We start from the raw sequence: 14,378 nt of genomic DNA, 5'->3' as shown, positions 1-14,378 counted from the left end.
TGTGTTATAGGAGGGCTTTACTCTCCCAGCCACATCAGTAATTCTCAGCAGCTTTTTCCTGAGCTCTTTTCTGACTTTACACTTTGATTGTCTGTTGTTGCACATCTGTAAAGCATAACAAGGAAAGCTGCCTACTCAGCTCATCCATGCAAGGGAGTCTCATCTTGCAGTGAAATGTCAGGGCTCTGCTCCTAACCCCCACAGTGCCATACACGTGCATGGGAAAAGCTGGAACTCAAGTAGGGCAAGTAAACATCTCTCTTCTTTCCCCAGTCCTTGCTTAAAGGTAAAATCCTTTAAATGGCATTAATATTAGTGCACACATGCCACAGCAGTACCTAAACCACAGCAACATGACTGCAGAGTGCATCTATACCAGCTTGCACCTGTAGTTCCCTCCAGTCTGGGATTGAACCACTGTGTCCCCAGGGCCCTGCCAGTCACTGTAACACCAGTCAGGAACTCCTGAAGTCACTGCTCCAGCTCAGGAAGAGATCCATCTCATCTATACTAAGTAGTTTTCAAGCAATGAGATACCAGCATTGAGTGAAACCCCAACAGAAGTTGCCAAGACCCATGACAAGAGCTGAGCTGTGGCTCTCCAAAGAGCACGGTCCATGCTCCTTATTCCAGCAGGAGCTTTGCTTTCACACCCATCTGACAAGGAAGTTCAGAGAAAGCAGCAGCAGTACTGCAACAGCCAGGCCCTTCTGCCAGCCCTGTCCCAGGTGCTCACCACATCCCTGCACTGGTGTCAGCCAAGCACAGCCCTGGGGGACTGCCCAGGGCCCCCTCACTGTGTCCCCTCACCGTGTCCCTGCCTTGTGTCTCCTCGCCGTGTCCCCACACCGTGTCCTTGCATTGTCCCCACACCATGTCCCTACGCTGTATCCCCACACCGCGTCCCCTCACCGTGTCCCTGTATTGTCCCCACGCCGTGTCCCCACACCGTGTCCCTGTATTGTCCCCACGCCGTGTCCCCTCACCGTGTCCCTGCATTGTCCCCACACCGTGTCCCTGTATTGTCCCCACACCATGTCCCCACACCGTGTCCCCTCACCGTGTCCCTGTATTGTCCCCACACCGTGTCCCCACACCGTGTCCCTGCATTGTCCCCACGCCATGTCCCCTTGCCGTGTCCCCTCACCGTGTCCCTGCATTGTCCCCACACCATGTCCCCTTGCTGTGTCCCCTCACCGTGCCAGCCGAAGGGCTGAGCCCGCAGTGCCTTTGTGAACAGCACACTGCCAGAGAGCATTTGGTTATTCCAGCACTGACTGTTTCACAGCAAGCAGAATGGATCCAGGAAAGTGTTTTTCTGTGAGTAAATGACTGGGAAAAGCTGCTGTAAACACCACACTCAGAGTCCAAGAAACACAGAGCTCAACATTACCTGTACCATGGCCAGCCTCAGCCCACACCCTTGCCAGGAGCTGGCTGGGGCAGCAGGCACCTGGCTGCTGCTGCTTGAGCACCATCACCACCACATTAATGCTCCAAAGGAGGAGAGACTGCAGCTCTCTGCTATTTGGAAATAAAACCATGCAGACAAATCACAGAGTTTTTCTTAATGCTGCCATGATATACAAATAAGAGGCTTAAATATAATTATAGGTTGTTTAATCAGTGAGAATAAAGAAATATGTAGTAATTGATGCCATATTTTATAAATATCCTAACTGTTTAAGAAACGGAAAATGTTTTCAAAAGAAATACTTTAGCGTAATGATTGTAAAACCCTTTAATGTGAGTGAGCTGCTTTCTGTATCCAGTTTTAGATTCAGGCTCGTGAACATAAATAGAGTTAATTGTCCTTCTGTGTGAGCTGGATGTTAGCACATTCCAGCAGAGTGTGTGTTTTCCAAAGTGCCAATTCCAACACATTCCACCCTGTGCAATTTTTGCCTTTCTGCACAGTGCAGAGAACAGGCACATCTGGGCAAGGGCAAAGGTAAGTGCTTGTAGCAGTGAGCCTTAGAGATGGATTGAGACATCAACTGCTGGCCTAGAAGTTATCTGGTATTCAAGTGCAAATGTGTTTTTCTCTGAATTCTCCCCACAAGGGAGAGCACACTGATGTGCAAATGGTGATGGGGGAGAAGGGATGCTGGTGACTCCTTCCCTGTTCCTTCTCAAAAACTGCAGTTGCACCATGTGGCAGTGCAAGGGGATGATGCTCCTGAAAAGGGGAAATCCTTCTTCAGAGGCAACTTGGTGCTGGCAGCTCCCTGGGCAGCCCATGGGTGCAGGATGCTGAGGCTCTCAGGAGAGGATGCTCTGTTCTTCCCTGGAGCGTCCCTCCTGCCCCAAGTGGGCAGCAGGACAGGTGCCACTGCATCAGCCATCCCTCAGCCTTCCCAGGTGTTCACTGAGCTCTCAGTCCCGCTGTGCTCCCATCCAGGCCACAGGAACCGTGGTGGGGGATGTTCCTCCCCCAGGCCATGCTCACTCTCAAACACAAAACTCTATATCGAGTTATGTATGAGAAATGCAAAAGAAAATACAACACAACTCCAGCCAAAGATCTTATGGAAACAAAGCACCTACATCTCCAAGAGTAAACACGACCTTGGATTTGGTTTTATGGGATGAAAACAGGGAACACTTTGTATGAAATGCTAAAAATAACAAAACCATCCCCATTTGGACATGGCTTTGGGGCACAGAGTGCTGTGCATTCCCAGCTGCCAAATCACAGCATGGAGCAGCTCATGCCAATGACCCGTGTCAGGGGTGCCTCAGAGCGCCGCATTCCCTGGAGTTTTGGGTTTCTGCCTTTAATGAGTTGGTGATGAGTGACCCTTGCTCAGCCCTTCTTCACTCCAGGGCCTTCTGGGAGTCAGGAAGAATCATTTTAAATCAAATTTCCTCTTAGAGGTTTACTGAGGCTTGGGGTAAAGCACACTGTTGTGACAGCACAAGTCCTAGCCCCCTACTTGCTGCCTATTCCAAGTGTCTGTCACCACATCAGATGACCAAGCACAAGCATGAGTGGCACTTCTGCTGCCATTCCAAACTCCAGCCCCACCACTAACCCAGGATCTAGCAAAGGTCATGTTTTCCCAGTGCACACAGGGCACTTGGTGACATTTCCCCATCAATACCACAGCCCTTTAGGAGGAGGGGGCCCACTGAGGGCAGCAGCCTGCAGAGAGCCCTGGTGCCACAGCTGGCAGCTGAAAACTGCTTCATATGGGCAAGCCCCAGGACTGCAGTGAAAATGCACATCCCAAGTCTGTGCTGTGAAATACACTGCAGCAGAGCTGAAATGCTGGGATGCAGCACAAGCTCCAGCTGGGTCAATTCTCTGCTCAGACTCAGGTTCTTCTGGACCCTTCCAAGGGTCTGTGTTCCTGGTCATCAGCAGACCTACAGCTTGGGCAGGACAGCAGTGCATCTGGCTCTATGCCCAAGCTAAACACTGCCCCATCCATCAGCAGTTTGGCTTCTCATTCATATGATGGGCTTGATCTTGAAACCACATCTGTTTTCCCTCAGCTTCATCCAGCTTTCACTTGGACAGCAGAGCCCTTTCCAGCTACAGCCCCGGGGCATGGGGGTGGGAAGGCTGCTTCGCTGGCTGCTCTCTGTGGCTAGAAAAACAGAATCTGGCTGGAGACACACACCAATGACCCTTTTCTTGCAGGTAGAGGTAAGACTGGCAGGACTTGCTGGTGAGGACAGCCAGAGCAGTACCCCAGGACAAAGCTCAGAGGGTGCCACTGGAGCTGCTCATGCAAGATCCGTACAGCAGGGTAGACCCCATGCAGTTCGGAAATACTCGGCTGATCAGACCCTGCAGCACACAAAAAAAGTCCTTTTTCCAAGTAGGACTCTAAGAGAGGAGAGTGCTCTCAGCAGTATAAAGAAACCCTCAGCAGTCTGAGATGAGTAGTTTCATTCTGGTAATACTTTTTTCAACGTCTCAGTAGATTTTCTCTTCCAAAAGAAATGCGATCTGGAGTCTGTCACCAAGAGCCTCTGAGTGCACTGGTTGTGGCTTGGGGCTTTGTTTCTTTTCTAGGGAGTAGAACCAACCTGTTCACTGAGTAAGTTCTTCCCTTCTCTCCTTGGGATGCTTTTGCTTTATCTCAAAAGGCTGTTATTAACTGACAGGTTGGTGTAAACACACATTTTGAAAACAGTGCCTGTGTCCTGCACACGCAGCACTTGTGCATCTCCACAATGATCACAGCCATCATTCCTCACATGTCCCCATCAACAGCTCCAGCATCCAGCTGGGGGGAAAAACCAGAGCTCTGGACTGCATGTCTCATATGGGCTCACCTGGGAAACAGCTAGCCTCTGGGCCTGCAAAAGGTGCCCAGCCAGTTTTGCCTCCTACCCACTGCCAGGCAGAAGCCGAGCTGCAAGGCCAGGGAAGGAGCTCTGTGTGTCCATCCAGCCTTCTCCCTGCTTTGAATGAAACAGAATCTTGTCCAGATGGCCAGCATTAACAGCTCCAAAATCCACAAGAGTGAACTGCAGAACCCTGTGTACTTCCAGTGCTGCAGGAGGGAGAGAGAGCATTTCCTGCAAGTGTTTCTCATTGCCTGGGCCAAACCTAGACCTGGCACGAGTCAAAGCAATGCCCAGAGGAGCTGATGAGAGCGAGCCTCCTGTGCTGACACCCTGAGCAGTAACTCCTGCCCACCCCAGTGGGGACACGGTGTGATACTCCATCAGTCTCTCAGTAGCTCGTGGTGCCAAGTCTGCAGGAGCAGGTGAGGTACCACATAGTGATAGTCATTAAAACCAACTGCCAAGGAAATGTCTGGAGACAGCAGCAAGCCGTCAGGCTCAGGGTAAGTACTGTCTCATGGACACAGGATAGCTGTATCTCTGGGAGGGCCCTGCAGAGGTCATTTCCAAGGAATGGATGTGGAGGAGATTTTTGTATTAACCGTTTGCTTGTATTGACATTGCAGTTAAAATCCTAACTGTTGCTGCACCATTTAGAAGTTCAGCTGATAAACAAAGCTGACAGCCGAGCTTTCCCCTCACTCAAAGATCCCCAGGGATTACATCCACAGACATCGCTTCATGTGCTGGAGGGCACACCTCCACCCTCGAGGGACAATTGTGGATGCCCCATCACTGGAGGTGTTCCAGGTCAGGCCATACAGGGTTAAGAGCAACCTGTTCTAGTGGCCGGCATCCCTGGCCATGGCCAGGTTGCTGGAACTGGATGGTCTTTAGGGTCCTTTCAACCCAAACTCTTCTGGGGCTGTGTGACCATTCGCTTCTGCTGAGAAGCCACGGGGAGCTCGGGTCGGGAGGTGGAGAGGAGGCAGCTGCAGAAGTGGAGCAGGACAGCATTGGGCAGGGGGAGTCCCACGCTCAGGGTCCCCTCACCACTCCCTGTCAGGTGGCACCCACAGCTCAGGCATGGTCCCTGCTGCCCCCAGAGCCCAAACTGCTGTTCCACTCACTGCCCCTGCCAGCCCTCCAGGAGCTCCCAGCCTGGCCCCGTCCCAGGCAGAGCCCCCCAGTGCCCCCCAGTTCCTCTGGAACAGCCAGCGGGGAGCTGCGAGCTCCGGCTCCTGGATCTCTTCAGGAGAGGAAAGGCATAAAGCTCTTGCTCAAAGCTCCTTTCTGCTCTGCTGGAGTCTCCATTGACACTCCAGCCCTTAAGCGGAATCTCTCTCTACATCTTTGTCCCAACACAGAAATGCCATGTAGGCAAAAGCCAAACATCCCATCCTCCTGATGGAAGACCTGCCACACGGCTGATTGCTCAGGGAGCATCCCAGCACATGCAGGGACACTGTGGGGTATGAGAGCCAGCAGGGGACACCACGACATAAGGGACTGGGCCTGACAGGAACTATCCCCTCCTCATTCATCACATCTAATAAGAACAACCCTTGGTCAGCACAAATTCTTTCATGTTCAGATACAACATCTATTTATCAACAAAACCACAGGACATAACAGCCTCAGCAAGCTCAAAAGCTTACAAGAGCTGGAGACAGAAGAGGATTTCCATCAGTAGCAATGCCCCAGCAAAGGCAAGAGAGCTTTGTGGTTCAGACTGTGGGTGGAGGTGCAGGAGACCAGGCTCAGCCCTGCCACCACGGTGGCCTCAGCTTTGCTGCAACTTGAGGAGTGCACAGGACATGGCCCTGGCACAGGGACACAGCTCTGATGCCTGTGGCCATGCTGGCCAGGAAGGAGCCAGAGCAGTGCCCAGGTGAAACACAGCCCAACTCAGTCCTCACCAGGGCTCAGCCTCCTTGGTCTGTTTCTGCTGGATACTGCACCAACAGCTTTTCCCTGCCTCCCTTCCCCACCACTTTTCTTCTTTACAAATCAAGTGGAAATAATTTAAAAATATCTCCTTCTCCCTGAAACCAGAGGTCCCTGACTGATATCTGGGTTTGCAGCAGCTCCTGTAAGTGCCAGACCCTGTGGAGCACCCGAATATCTTCAAGAGTCCTACCAAAACCAGGACACATAAAAGCCAGTTTAGTCACAGAAATTAATGTTTCCTTGGGATCCCTGAGCCCAAGACACAACCAAGTTCCTTGAGGGCTTTAAGCCTGGCAGGACTCCTTCCTGCAGTTCATATTTTTGACTACTCATATCCCATTGTTTTAATATATCCACAGATCTTCAGTGTCTGCTGGAGCCATGAGTGCTCACTGCTGCTTTTCCTATGGCTTTGCAGCACTCACTGAATTTCCAAGCCCAGCAGCCTGAATCCCCATCACAGCTGGCCTTTGTCTTATCCAGCAGATGACAAAACAAGCAGAGCCCTCCTTGCTTCAGGCGTGAGGGAGCTGACTCCAGGGCTGTCCAGCAGCCCGTGCCTCACAGCTGCTGGAAGCAAACCCTTCTCATGTCTGCTACGTGGTTGTGGCAGCTGTCCTTGACCCCTGACAATCTCAGTCTGCATTGCAGGGCACTGGGCTTGCCCAGAAAGGCACTTCTTAGCCCCCAACTGCACTTGGGATCATCCAGGGCCTGCTGCTGGCACAGAGCTGGGAGGTTTGGCAGACATAGCTCTAAAGAAAAAGAGGAGGGAAAATCTGGAGGAAAAACATCCCCTCTAGCCCTCTTGTTGAATTAAACCACATGTATATTTTTGAAATATAGTGGAAAGGAACAACTCTCCAGCACATGTTCAAGAGCAGAGTCTTATTTCAGAGATTTCAAAAAATTAGTGGCTGAAAGCTGAAACAGTGTCGCCCTTAGACAGGGACATTTGGTAGTGATTAACGAGCCTGAACTCATGCATTCAAAATAAGTTAGTACCTCATGCTGGTAACAACTGTCAGCTACTAAAAAAATGGGGAGAGGGGAAGAAATCAAACCAAATCCTGCATAGTCTAATGCTGCAAATCAGCAGGAGGTGGCAAGCAAGCCCACCAGCCTGCATCTTCCCTGGGTGCATCACCTGCAGACCTCAGGTGGAGGCTGCCAGCCCAGGGCACAGGGAGCCCAGAGCACCCCAGGGGGCTCTGAAAGGTTCTCCTGTGCCTTTATGACCAGCAGCATCCCCAGAACTGCAATAAGATGCAAAGTCCAGAGCTCTTGGGACATTTTCCCACTGTATGACCGAGATGGGTGAATTCCCACCAGAGCAGAGCTGCAGGTGACAAGAGACTATCAGCAACACATGAGTGTCATCCCACAGGGCTTCTCCCCCACTCCTGGTGCTGCTGGAGGGCAGCTGATGGACAGAGACAATGGGAAAATCCAGTGGTCTGGGAGCAAGCCAAGCTCCAAGCTGCAGGTCCACACTAGCAGCCTGGTCCCCAGCCACGGGGGTATTTGGGGAGCTGCACACCAGGAGAGCACTGGGGGCATGGCTGGCTGTCTCTTCTCCACTGAGGGGCTGCAGAGGCAAGAGCCAGCCCATCAGAATGTGCACCCAAATGGAGATGGCTGTGGGCACCATGAGACACCCACCACACACCAGGGGTACCTGCAGCTGGAGACCCTGCAGATACACCAGGGCAGGTGGTCTGCCCTCCATGGGATGCCACAGCACATCCCACCAGGCTGGGGCTTAGCTGGGAGCTGCAGAGAAACAAACCTCCCCATGTCTCATGTCTGAGAACTTAAAGATGAATAGTTTGAATTTACTTCAGTAAAAAGAAATGTTGGTAACACAACAAACATGCGGGAGTTTAAAATTAAACCAGTCTGTCTCTCCCCTGCAAGGAACAAGCACGTCCTCAGGCTGGGTAGCCAGCAGCCCCTGGCACACACAGCTGGGCCCAGGGCTGCACAAACAGAAGCCCAAAGAGAGCAGCTGCTGTCCTGTTGTGGGACACGGCCCTGGACACTGCATCCCTGGCCATGTGTTTTTTCCTTGCCTTAACAAAGATTTGGCCATTCAAGCTGCCCCCAGAAATGAATGGCATTTCAGAAATTAGCCCAGAATTTTCTCCACCCTTCTCATTTCTTTGTTTTGTTCTGCAGTCTGTCTGAATCCCATGCTGCTTCTCTGGATTTCCCTGGGCTGGGGAATGGTCAGGGGTTGGCAGCAGCATTGTGCATGCTTCACACACACGTGTACGGGCAGCACCACTAGCCCAGGGTAGGTTTCCTGTCCCCAGAGCAGACAAGGTGTGGTAGCAGAGCAATGCCAAATCTTAGTGACCTTGTGGCAAGGGAGGGCATCTCCACATCAAGGAGACCAACTGCCAGAACCTGGACCTCACAGCCTCTCTGGACAACAGGCCTCTGCATCTGTCTACCACTCATTGGAGATGTCTGTCTCTGCAGTATGACACACTTCTCAACCTCTCCCCAGTGGTGAAGCTCCACATACAAGCACAGAAGTGTACAGCAGGAAACAGGAATTGGTGCTGATGGACAAAAGAGCACTGAAAGTTCCCAGAGCCAAGGGTGCTGTCCCTGTGAATCTGCCAAGGCCAAAGCATAAGGAGCTTTCTTAGCTGAAAGGCACTGAATGTAATTCCAACTACTCTTGGGAGCATTCCTGAGCACAGATCATTATTATTATTATTATTATTATTTTCTTGTTTCTTTAATGATACTGAAAATGGTCTAAGACCTTAATCAGAGGAAATTACAGCAGACTCAGTAGGCTGACAAATGGGGCTGAGCACGGTCAAGAATAGCCTCGCTGACAGTGTGTCCTGCCAGGAGCAGCTCCAGGGGCAAATGGAGGGGTTGGGGTAGGGAGCAGCCCCCTCTCCATGCTCCAGGCAGGAGGCTCCCACCCAGCTGGAAGGAGCAGGGTGCAGGGGGAACCTCCTCCAGCCCCCTGGGCAGCCCTTCCTGTGACCACAGACCTGTCCCAGTGTTTCCCCAGGCCCCCAAACTGCTCTCCCTGGGCTCACACAGGCAGGGCGGGAGCACCTCCAATGCCGTGTGCCTCTGGTCCAGGCACTGCCAACAGCACTGGTTATTCTGGGGTGGGAGAAAATGAGGACAGAGGGGTTTGGGCTATTCCCACAGCCACTGGGAATGTGCTGGACATGCTATTTCTGCAGCCATAGGGACTCGCCACTAGCTCAGGATGTGCCAGCACACAGCAGCTCTTCTGCAGCCACTTGCCCCATCCAAGAGACTCCAATGCTTTGGACACTGCGCTGGGGACAATTCTCCTGTTTCAGATCACGCTGCAAAGCCAACAGCAAATCATTTCAAAAATTATTTGCCTCTGTGGGCACATCACTGAGGGCAGTGAAGGACCAACAGCAGAGCCCAGTCACTCCCCAGACTGGCCCTCACCTGCTCAGAGCCTTCTGCATGGGAAATCTCACTTCTGCATGGGACTCACTCTTCACAGAGAGCACATGGATTCTTCCCTTGATATCAATCTCATGTTTTACCCTATGATTTTGTAAAATAAAAGATGAAAATTTTAAATGAAACATGTTCCTTTCTTTGACACCAAGAATTATGAATTGATAAAGATTTCCTATTACCTTATAAAATCTACCAGGCCAATCCTTCAGCAAGGCCATGCCCATAATTGCAAGCAGATGTCTTTCTCTGCTGACACGTTAAATGGAAGCAGAAAGACCCGCTGCTATCTCCCATCAACAATTTGCACTTAAGCAGAGAACAGATTTTCACAGAGCGGGGCTGCTGGAGGAGGAGGGGGATTAGGTTCCTGCAGCCCAGGCGTCTCAGCATTACAGCAAAACAAGGCAGCTCAGGAAAACAATGAACTCTAAAGAGTCCCTAATCCCAAAGTAACCAAAAGCTTTTGTGCAGGAAAATCAATTTGTGAAACTAATCCTGCCAGGGCCCATGGAGAACACAGAGCCTGAGGTAGTGCAAAGGCGAGATGATCCAGCTGATGAGCCCCAGCTCCCAGAGACCCTGCCTGGGCAGCACTGCCTTCTGAGGTCTGTGCTAGCACTGAGCTCTCCTGTCCCACAGAGCACAGGGGCTGGAATTACCAATACAAGGGGAAGTGACAGGGTGTTTAGCAAACATTAAACCCAGGAAGCTTAAAAGGTCTTCCAGGATTATTAAACATTTAGGACAAATGAAAGACTGTGAAATGGTGAAGAAATCGCAAACACTCTTGAGCAGGCAGCTGGGGCTGCACAGTTTCAGCTGGGCAGGACAGGGTTTAATCATTTACATAGTGTCACACGTAGTCATGCCTCAACTCTTGGCAAGTGTTAATCCAGGAGCGGCACTTTGATAAAAATTTAGCCTGATATTAACATTTTATTAAATACCATTTAACATACAAATTTGAACATGCCAGCAGCACCATCAGTTTGGCCAGGCCAATGCCACCATCACTGTTCCACAAGCCCTGCAAGAGGACACATGGCCTCATACACATTAAACTACCTCAGAGCTTCCACAAGTAGCTCAACCTTTTCCAAATCCATATTTTCCCTTGCTGTACAGTAAGTGGGGAGGATGTCTGGGCTGGCTGTGTCACCCCCATTTGAGGATGACCAACCTAAAGACGTCACATTTGTCTCAAGGGGCTGCAGTTTGTTGTTTTCAGGGTTTAATGTAGTTCTGAACCCCATACAGGAGAGGCAGTACACATGTTCATCAGCCTGCCCAAGGCAAATGCCCTGATCTCCTCATTTCTTTCCAAGTAACAGCAGAGATGATCACACTCCATTGTCCTCCTGGAGCCATAATTTATTCGTATACAATACCACACCTCCCAACAGATCAGCCTCTCTGCCACATCAATAACTCAGGAGTTTGGAGAAAGTCAGATTGAGGAGTGAAGTGCCAGCATAGGTTGCCAACAGCACAACAAGGCCCAGCCTGAGTTGAGAAGAAATGTTTTTGGTGGCAGCCTCATAGAGCTCACCCGCACCTCACAGCAAGAGCAGAGAGCTGGATCCCAAAGAATCCCAAAGAATGCTGTGCTAACTGCCTCAGGTGTGGCTCCTTCCAGCCATGTCCTGCCTTCCCTCCTCCGCTCCACAAAATGGCTTGGCAAATATCTCCTGGTTGTCTCTAAAGGAAAAATATTTCAGACAGCAGTGAATTCCCCATCATAGCATACTTCTTCAGAAAAGAGGGACTGTTTGCCAACTGCTCGTGGCTCTTGGGATCTTGGCAGGCTGTGAGAGGAGCCCGCTGTGCTGCAGCATGCCCGTGCCCCACACTGGCAAGTGGAGACAGATTCATCACTCCAATGTGCCTGCCGGAGACAGAGCCAGGGCTCCCTTGGTGCTGGCGGGCACTGGCAGACCCTGCTCCTGCCACACAGGCAACATCCTCGTGGCAGACTGCTGCCTCAGAGGGGATTTCAGCCTCTGATGGGGAGTTCTTGAAACAAAGCCCTCATTTGTTTCGAGGCTGAGGCCACCCTGGCAGGTTGACCTGTACTCGCTCCCTCAAGGCTCTCCAGGGTGGGGCTTTGCCTTGGGAAGCCACGTGCTGCAGAGCTCCGAGCCCCCCGTGTGGGTCTGTCTGCAGTGAGAAGCTCCCAGGAGCAGAGGAGCCTCCAGCTTGCTCCACTCCCCTTCCAAGGACGACATTCAAGCATGGCTTGGATACCTTGGACTGCCCAAAGGGAGAAACTTGGTCCAACAGGCTGCATGCTCAGGGGCTCGGGTGGGATCACTGGAGAAGAAACAGTAATAAAAAAAGTCTGTTCCTTTACAAAACAGGGATTTTAAAAGCACTTGCTAAAGATACTGGAAGATACGTTTTCCCTCACTAGGTCTGAGAGAGCTCTTTCTCCTTGGTGGTGCCACTGCGGCATGCGGAGCCTGCCTGGGATGGAAAAAAGAGCCTCTGCGCCAGGGAACAGCAGTTTCCAAACACAGCTCTGGCCCTGGGGTGGGGGGTGGCTTTAATTACGTGTGTGTGTGTGTCCTTTTTAAGGGTCATCCAGCACGATGCAGTGAGAAAGCAGGAGCAGCCTTGGAAACACAGTGGAGCATTTTCTCTGCAAGGTTTCTAGTGTTGGGGCAGGGAAAGGGGAGCTCCACTGTGGCTTTAGAGAACGTTTCAGCTGAGACCTTCCAGCTTTCATGTTCACCCAGCAACCCCTCACTGCTGGGCCCATCTATAGCCACAGTGAGCACGGGGCTCTGTCCACTGCTTCCCCCGGCACCAGAGCAGCAGTCACAGCCAAGGCAGCTCCATCTGCCCACAAAGGGAAGGAGCTTGCTATTTCCATTTTTACTCTGTTGTTTTTCAGTTATTTGTGCTGTGCTCACTGCACACCTGGGTTGCCTGTTCATGGAACAGCTCGTTAAAGCAGGACAGCAGCTCTGGATGGCAGATGTTTGCCTGCTGACCCCAGACCTGCTGCCTGTGAGCCAGTGAAGAGCCAGCTTCAGCCTGGCATAGCTCCTGTGCATCACCCTCTCGTCCTGCACAGCACTCATAGTTCCACACCAGACACACCAGGCTGGTGTCCTCTCTTCTCCAGAACAAATCCTCCCCAGCTGCTCAGCTGTTCTTCCCAGCCTTACATTTCCCAGCAATGGTCAAAGCAAAACACAGACTGCCAGCAATTAAAAAAATTAACTGAGAGATGGAAGGTGATTTTTTTGTTTAGCATAAAAGAAAACTGTATTTAGTTTGTAACTGAACTACAAACTGGAGGCTAGACAGGTGGAACTCAACAGAAAGAATGCTGGAGCAAAGAAGATAAACATTATTGGGAGGATAAACTGAGTCACAAAAGGATGATATTTTATTTTAGGATTTAAGGTTCATATTTCAGACAAGCTCAGGCTGTAGCAAGCCTGAGTGTCCCAGAGGTGGCGCATCCCTGTGCCACAGACACCACAGAGCCCTCAGCAGGGGCAAACTGAGGCTGTCTCCCAGAGTAAAGTATGTCTTAGACTGAGCATTTGTACATATGCTTGTAACTTAAACCAGAATCCATTATAACAATCAACATCTGACATTTTAAAATGTAAAGTGCATCCTCGAACTGCACAAACAGTGCAGTGTTCTGGGAGCACTACACCAGACACATGGTGCCTGATTTAAGGAGACTTGTGTGCTTTTTCATTACAGTAAACACCTATTTGTTCAACATGACTCCACACAAGCACAACCCAGGATCTCAGGTACTTTCTCCACAGCTTACAGTTAGGCCATTTCAGGTTTTAGTAGACTGTTCTTGTTGGAGAGCAGTATAGGAAATTTAAAGACAGCAAAGGCAATCACATGCAGCAGTTTGACTGCAAGTCGCACTTTTTACATGACCAAATAAACACTTCAGGAGTTGCCAGTTACAAGAAGTCAGTAAAGGAATTGATTCTGTAAATTTTCAGCAAACAGATTGCCTGGCTTCCTGCATCTCTTCAAACTGACCTGATGCTCTCACTTGGTTGAATGACCACAGATGAACCAGCAGTGAAATGCAGGGACACATAAAGCAGATTCACCCCAGGCCCTGAACTGCCCCAGGCCCCAGCTCTGAGCTGGGAAAAGGAGACCCCAAGCAGCAACTGACCTTACCTGTTCTCGTGGTGACAACACTGCTGCCGGCAATGTCTCAGGCCAAATGCATTGCAGAAAGAACTTGCTGCTTCCCCTGAGCTCTTAAACCTTCCCCTGCACTCAGGACCAGCTGGGGTTGCAATACATTCTCAGCAGTGTCTCACCCAACAGGTGGGTAAAAAAATCACTTTGATTAAAACCACCTGCAAGCTGCAGCCAGGGCTGGCTGAAGCAGCAGGAGCTTCCCAGGAAGGGCACCTGCTCTCCCTGCAACCTGCTACATGCCAGTGGGCATGCAACCATGGCATCATGCAATCAATAAGGCTGGAAAAGACCTCCAAGGTCATCGAGTCCACCCCTTGGCTGAGCACCACCACGTCAACTGCCACATCTAGTCATCTCCTGAAGCACTCCAGGGATGGTGTGCTCCACCTGGACTTCCCACGACAGCCTGTTGCAATGCCCTGGAACCACCAACAGCCTCTAGGCCGGTGGAT

At 51.1% G+C, this 14,378-nt stretch overlaps 1 protein-coding gene across 1 annotated transcript in view; it reads right to left on the bottom strand.

The window, feature by feature from the left end:
• Window positions 1-13,999, bottom strand: part of ZMAT4 (zinc finger matrin-type 4) — a 72,310-nt gene extending 58,311 nt beyond the window's left edge. Inside the window, exon 1 of the mRNA XM_086865417.1 lies at window positions 13,900-13,999. The gene's annotated coding sequence lies outside the window, so the exon portion shown is untranslated. The remainder of the gene's footprint in view (window positions 1-13,899) is intronic.
• Between the last annotated feature and the right edge of the window lie 379 nt (window positions 14,000-14,378).

This window comes from Cyanistes caeruleus, chromosome 29 (genome assembly GCF_971803275.1).
Source record: "Cyanistes caeruleus chromosome 29, bCyaCae1.hap1.1, whole genome shotgun sequence".
Classification (NCBI taxonomy): Eukaryota; Metazoa; Chordata; class Aves; order Passeriformes; family Paridae; genus Cyanistes; species Cyanistes caeruleus.
The sequence above is the reverse complement of the archived record's forward strand: the minus strand, read 5'-3'. Positions and strand labels throughout refer to the sequence as shown.